Genomic DNA, 6,717 nt, shown 5'->3' with positions numbered 1-6,717 from the left:
TATCTGACCCACTGTCAACAGAGCCCATGGAAAATTCCAGCTCCTGTTTTCAAGCCATATAGACAATAACAGCCTAAGTTTCCAAGCCTAAGTTATTGGTAGTCACAAGTACAGAGTAATTAAACAGATACATCAAGAGATAATTTTTTTTTAGTTCATTTGTCAAAGATTAAAAGGGAGCATTCTTGAAGAATGAAACAGGCACTACCTTTTTTTCAGACTAGTAACGTGTGATGTCCTTCCAACATTCTTGCTAAGATGCATACCAAATATAAATTATTGCTGCTTAATATTTATACTTTTATGGCACTATACTTGCTGCACTAGAGGGTGCAGCAAGAGGAGGAATCCTGCTCTTGGTATTCTACCTCACTGGAAGGTATTAGGTGTAAAAGCACAGTGAGTTTCCATGGTCTTTGAAATCCACTTTGACTTGGGCAGGTATGTCAATAGCTTATACCTGCTGAGCTTGAATTCTTGTCACAATTACAAGTCCACTCCCCGTACAGTCTGGAAAACCCCTTCTGTAACCCCTGACAGAACTGCAATAGTATCTATGGTCTATTATAATTATCCCATAAAAACATAAATAAACTGTGTCTACATCAACAAAGCTTGCAAAATGAAATTATAAACAATCACTCATGGAAAGCAAGCTGTCAAGCAATACCTTATCCCTTCTCTTACACCAAGAATGTAAGAATATACAGTGTTCCATTCTTTAAGCCTCTTGTTTCCATTTTAATATTACAGGAAATAAACAAGATTGAAGCATCTTTTCCATTCTTTGGTGTATATTAAAATTTACACCATTAGGTAGCTAGGAGATGCTACAGTGGTCTAACAAATTCAACATCCTGGTGCAAAAAATCTCACATCAGCCAAGTAAAATATAGCTCAACCACACTGTAAGTTTCTATCTAACTCCTGTCAATTAATAATTAGCAGGTGTTCTGAAATATGATGTGTATAGCTTACCTAACAGAAATGAAGACATATTCATTGTCCATATAACTTAGCAATTAATTTCTTTCTGAATTCTACCTTACTTGTAGATCTGTCTTTTCTATCATTACAAACATTTTCCAAATCATATCTGACTTCATGATATGAGAAGGAACCTTCAGGTGGCCACTAATGCTTTGAATTCTCTGTGTTGGTGAATAAAATGCAACGTTTTCTTTTAGGCTGACTCTTGTAAGTGTATTTTAAAGAAGAGGAAGTCACATTTTATGGATCTATAACTTTATTTTTCACCGGCTTGTTATTTTTCCCTTATCTGTGTTTATTCTCTTTTTTATGGAAAAAGATGTCATGAATTCCATATAACCACTCTGTCACAACACCTTCTGATGTGATGACAAGGCAATGTACTTGCTCTTGGAACCATAACGATCTACTGTATCATCAGAAAAGCCAGTCACATAAAACAAAGACAGGATTCCCATCTCTATGTGAAAAGTAATGGTTTCTTAAAGATCAATCCAAGCAATTTTCCACCAAAATGCAGTAGCTTCAGCTTTTAGAAACCTATCCACGTTTCAGTGAGGTCTTTAAATCTTATTTTCACACATATCATCTTGGGTCAATTGGGTGCTGGATCTGACTACGAACTTTTCTCGTCACTAAAATAAAGCCTGAAATCCACTGTCAGGCATGAACATTGCAAGCACCTCAAGCTTGAAATTAACACGGAGTAGTAAAATGAACATTCTCATTAAAGAAAAAATAATTTCCTCTTGTTTTCAGGTCAGCTTGCAGGTAAGTTAAAGAAAAGAACTCAAGCTAAGAAACTAAAGAAGAAAAATAAAGTCACAGTAAATGACTGGGAATGAGAACTCCTCCTTTGAAAACTGCTGTGTTACTGAGTTGTTATGTTTTACCACATCTGCAGCCAGTAGAAAAAACTACAGGTATGTGCACTGTAAAGCAAACTGGATCTTACAAAATATCTCCCTATTTGCTACCTCACATCTCATGCACTTTATAATGAAAACTAGCCAACCTTTTCTGAGTAAGGCAGTGTATGTTTCCTTACTAACAGTGATTCAGAGCAACAACCTGTTGTAAGAATCTATAGGATCTCATTTTCACATTGCTTCAAGTATTTGCTCATACTTTGACCAAAAAGAAATAGGGATTTCCAGGCAGAGAGACACTGCAATAAACAAGACTGTGTTTAATGGTTCAGTGTGTTTGTCACCTGGACGAAATCCACCCATGGATTTGAAAAGCCCTTAATTACAGTTCAGCCTAAAGACTAATAGGGCCTTGCAGGCCAACAAAAGTTGGCAGATGGGCAGTCTGCCAAAAAATTCAACAGAGAACAGAAAAAAAAATGTTGAAAATATATATTGGCCAGTCTAATTATTCTACATCCCCGGTGCCATGAACCTGGGAAGTCAGACATTAGTTCCTCCCTTACAAGAAATCTAACTAAATTTCTACACCCTCATACTCATTCCTAACTCCTGGTTTCAATTGCTCACTCACATTGCACATATGCCAGCTTACTCCCAGGCTCTTTTCAGAAATGGACTAACTCCACCCAGGGTGAAACCTGGATTTGAGGGATACCTCCATTTGGGAACTTCCGTCCCAAAGCAGAATGGAGAAGCCCATGTTAGCACCAGCTCCCTCTGACCTACATGGTCCTTTATCATTATCCAACCAGGTCTTAAATCATCAAATGTCCTAGTCCCATGCCCAAGGTTCACAACTCAAGTGTTTGGCATCATGCTTTAAAGACACCTCTCTCCCCCCTCATTGATTTGTGCACTTTAGACTGAAAAAGGCCCAACCCAAACACAGAATAATTATGTTTTAGTGCCACATAAGCCCCACATAGCACCCAGAGGAAATCCAGGTCAAGAACCTCCCAACATGAATGTGGCCAGTCTGCTCCAGAGGAAACTGGCCTTGGCAGTCAGAGATTGTTTGGATGATGTCTTTAGCTGTGAAGGCATAGTATGGTGTTTATGTCTACAAACTAATTTCACTCTCCTCTGTAATAATCACACAGCTAAAACTTGGCATCTTACATTAGCTTTTGATTTTCTAAAGCCATTTACTTTTTTATATATTAATCTCTTCAGTTTTAAACGTGCACACACACACACACATACAAGCCTATCAAAAATTAGATGTCTGAAATTGTTTTATGCTGAAGTGCAACATACTTTCATTCCTTCAAGCATACTTAGAAAACGTTCTTTTGAATGTTTCAAATGAGCAGATTTTTGTTTCCTCCTTTGACTTCTTTCCCTTCCTTTCTGCATCTCCAATCCCTTCGTCTCTTTAGGACAAATATAATAATACTAAGACAGAGGTTCTTTTACTTTCGTATTTTCTCTTGTACTTTTGGGTTTATATCCTGTTACTTTCCTGCTCAGTGTTGGCATAGTGATGTGGCACAGAAGGAGTTTCACTTTCCTTTTGAAAGTTCTGATAAGTGGCAAATGGAAAAATCAATAAAGAAACAACCCCACATATAATTGATTTTAGAATAATCAGTGGAAAAGGGCTTAAAAAGTTTTTATAATGGAATTAAAGTAACTGGAATTTTTTAGTGTTTTGGTAGAAAACTGGAACTAACTCTGTTTTCAGACAAGAAGAACAGCCCCCTTTTTTTTTCTTTGCTCTGTGGGGCTGCTGCCTAAGAGATGGATATGTCGAGTTGTCATTCACAAGCCTCTGCAATATTGGCAGCTGTGAAGGTCAGATCCCAGCTATGGGACTTCTCCAGCCTGCCCACTGGTTGTGGCAGCCCTCATTTGGTGTCATGTGGTCATGCACATGAGGAGAATTGATTCCAGCACTACTGTGTGTGCCTTGAACCAGGCTGTGTAGCTCACCATTTGTTTGTACAGAAGGAAGCATTAAACGGTGCAGTCATCACTTACTTCCTGCACAGCTGTTCCTCGTCTCTTCAAGGGAATGGAGCCAAATAAGAACAACCGTGAATGTGGACCGTGCCAACAGGATGCAAGAGGCCCACCTCCAGGGACACCAGTTTTTTTTGCAGGGAACTGATATATAGTCGGTATTACCATAAAGGAATATGGCTTGCCACTGGCCATGGGTGCAGAGTAGCTGACTGACTGACCCCATGGGCTCTGAGTGCTGACACCAACCATGCAGATTGAATCCTGTAGTCTCCCAAAAGAATTCCACCTCCCTGTTAACCCTGAGTGATGGGGGCTTTCTGCTGGTGGGCATGCCCAAGGGTATCAACGTAAAGATTCTTACCGACTGCTTGGATAGAGTCCCTAAAAGCATCACGAAGGTGAAGCCTTTGCTACTTTGGAGTAAATAAGAATGAGTCCTATTATTGACTTTCCCAAGGCCTCTCTCTCTTCAACAAGTCAAGTCAATACTTTAGGGAGACGATTTTATATAGCTGGTTAAAAAAAAAAAAAAAGAAAACTCATAAAAACTTTTATCTTCTTTTTGTGACCGCAGATGTCTATTTCCTGTAATACATTTTATATGTTGCCAGGAACACAGACTTTTAAAAACTGAACTGGAAGCTTGATTTGGGGCACAAGGAAAACATCTGGAAATGCTAACTGTTCTTTCCAAAGTGTGGTGGGCTCATCACCTTCTCTAAGCATACCATTTGATTCTGTGAAGGGTACCATGTAGCTTGTCCCCCCTCACATGAGGGGCAGGTACTTTCTCTGATGTGTCTGCGTGCAGACTATTATTGCTGATACTCCCCACTTGCTACCAGGTAGAGGCTGAATGGGCACACAAAAAGTAGCCTGAGTTGCATTCCTCTTTCACCATATCACTTGCTTGGTTGGTGTAGGTAATAAAACCATGTAAGTAGCAATGGGAAGTAAAGGAGGGGGGGTTGGAGGGGAGAAAATGCAGGCTGTTTTTTTAATCAGTTCATCCAGCCAGGTGCATCAGATAAACATAATCATTGACACAGAGGTTTGTTGAGTTGGAACATCACCCAGACTTGGTTTTTGGCACCAGTACAGGAAGAAGTCAGATTGTCTGACTCACTAACTTTGAATGGGTTGCTATTTCTCTGGTTATTAACAGGCATCTGAGAGCTGCTAAATCAGTAAATTGTTAGAATATCTGGGTCTGAACTCAGCAAACTTCACTCGCTCATCCAGTTACTGTTGCACATGCTTTGACATCAACTTTAGCAAGGAAGAGGATCTGAACCAGGAACTCCTATAAACAATTTTTCTTTGAAATCAGATTAGCGAGTCAGAAATGCCAAGTGATGAGAACACTTTCCTTCACAGACTTCCTTTAGCAGTCCTGAGCTAATGGCATCAGGAGGACACAGGCCTTCATATCCACCCAAACAGGTAGAAAAGTTGATTCACTGTCATCATGAAAGGTATAATTTTAGCTTCACTTCAGCAAGCTGTGGAACATAATTAGAGATGTATTAAAATCAGACATACCTTCCCAATTTTAAAAAAAGAAAAGAAAAAGGTATAATGTGCTTGGAAGAAATGTTCACCCCAAATCTGTATGGAAAAAAAAAGTGAAAATATATAGGGGAGGGAATCAACCTGTAATGCCTTTGCTTGCCAGTTTTGACATTAAGGTTCTTTGCAGGCAAAAAGTGAGCCTTCCAAGCAAGCAAATGGAGAGCTGCTTCTTTTGGCTGGGGTGGGGGGCGGATAGAGGGGGAGAGTTGTTTCTTTTTTGGAGTGGACTTGTTGCTAGAAAGATCTTTTTAGCAAAATTATCCTGGCATAATGTTCCTGACCAGTTCTTCTAGTAGCAGCCCTTGTATTGATAGGAATCTAGCAACTTAGAGATGCTCAGCAAGAGACTCAGAAAGGCCCATGCTTTGAGGTGTGGTATGATGCTGCACATTGGCATCACACCTACAAAATATACTCTTTGAAGAGCCAGATACACTGAAGCCTGTGGTTCCTCATCAAGCAGGCATGGAAGATATACTGAGGAAGGAGTATTAGGTGAACATGTGGGAGAGCAGTTTCTCTTCTAAAAATAACAGAATAGTTTCCCTTTCTTTTCCTCTGTTGAACTATGATGATACTGGCCCATCTCAGACGTGACATCCTTTTTTCGGGCTGGAGCTCCAGAATGCAAAGTCAGAGTGAAAGCAGGAGGATATTATAAGCAATTTAGGAACCTGCAAGTATCCATACTGCTCCCAACCGAAGAGAGCTGTCCAACCTAAGAATTTTCATCCTTATGTCTGGTTTTTTCCATCTTTCCCCAAAAAATTTACCTTACAAATATCTTCAGACCATTGCCATTACAAAAACATTACTGCTACATTTTTAAACTTCTCTATGTAGCAAAAATGCGATAATAGTAATTCCAAAATGCAGGATATTTCTAATATAGGCATCACATCAAAACCTCTAGCATCTATAAAACTGGATGGGTTATTTTCCAAAAAGCAGTTTACAGAAGGGGTTTCACATGCATTCTGGTTTACAATGGTCTAACAAAACCTCTCACACCTAGCCCATAGCATCCTACCCAAAATAGAATCAGGAATTACACAGAGGAGGTGAAAAACTCAGAGTGTGAAATGCACTTAACTGAGTCTCTTAAATCCAGCACTTATTTTCTTGGTCCTACGCTATTAACAGTGGAGAGAGGCACCCCCAGGAGGTCATTCAGCCCAACTAAAATCTGATTGGAACATGTAGTATAGCTACACCTGCAGTTACCATTCTATAGCAAACACCATTAAAGCAGCATTCA

This window comes from Aptenodytes patagonicus, chromosome 7 (genome assembly GCF_965638725.1).
Source record: "Aptenodytes patagonicus chromosome 7, bAptPat1.pri.cur, whole genome shotgun sequence".
NCBI classification, from domain to species: domain Eukaryota; kingdom Metazoa; phylum Chordata; class Aves; order Sphenisciformes; family Spheniscidae; genus Aptenodytes; species Aptenodytes patagonicus.
The sequence above is the reverse complement of the archived record's forward strand: the minus strand, read 5'-3'. Positions refer to the sequence as shown.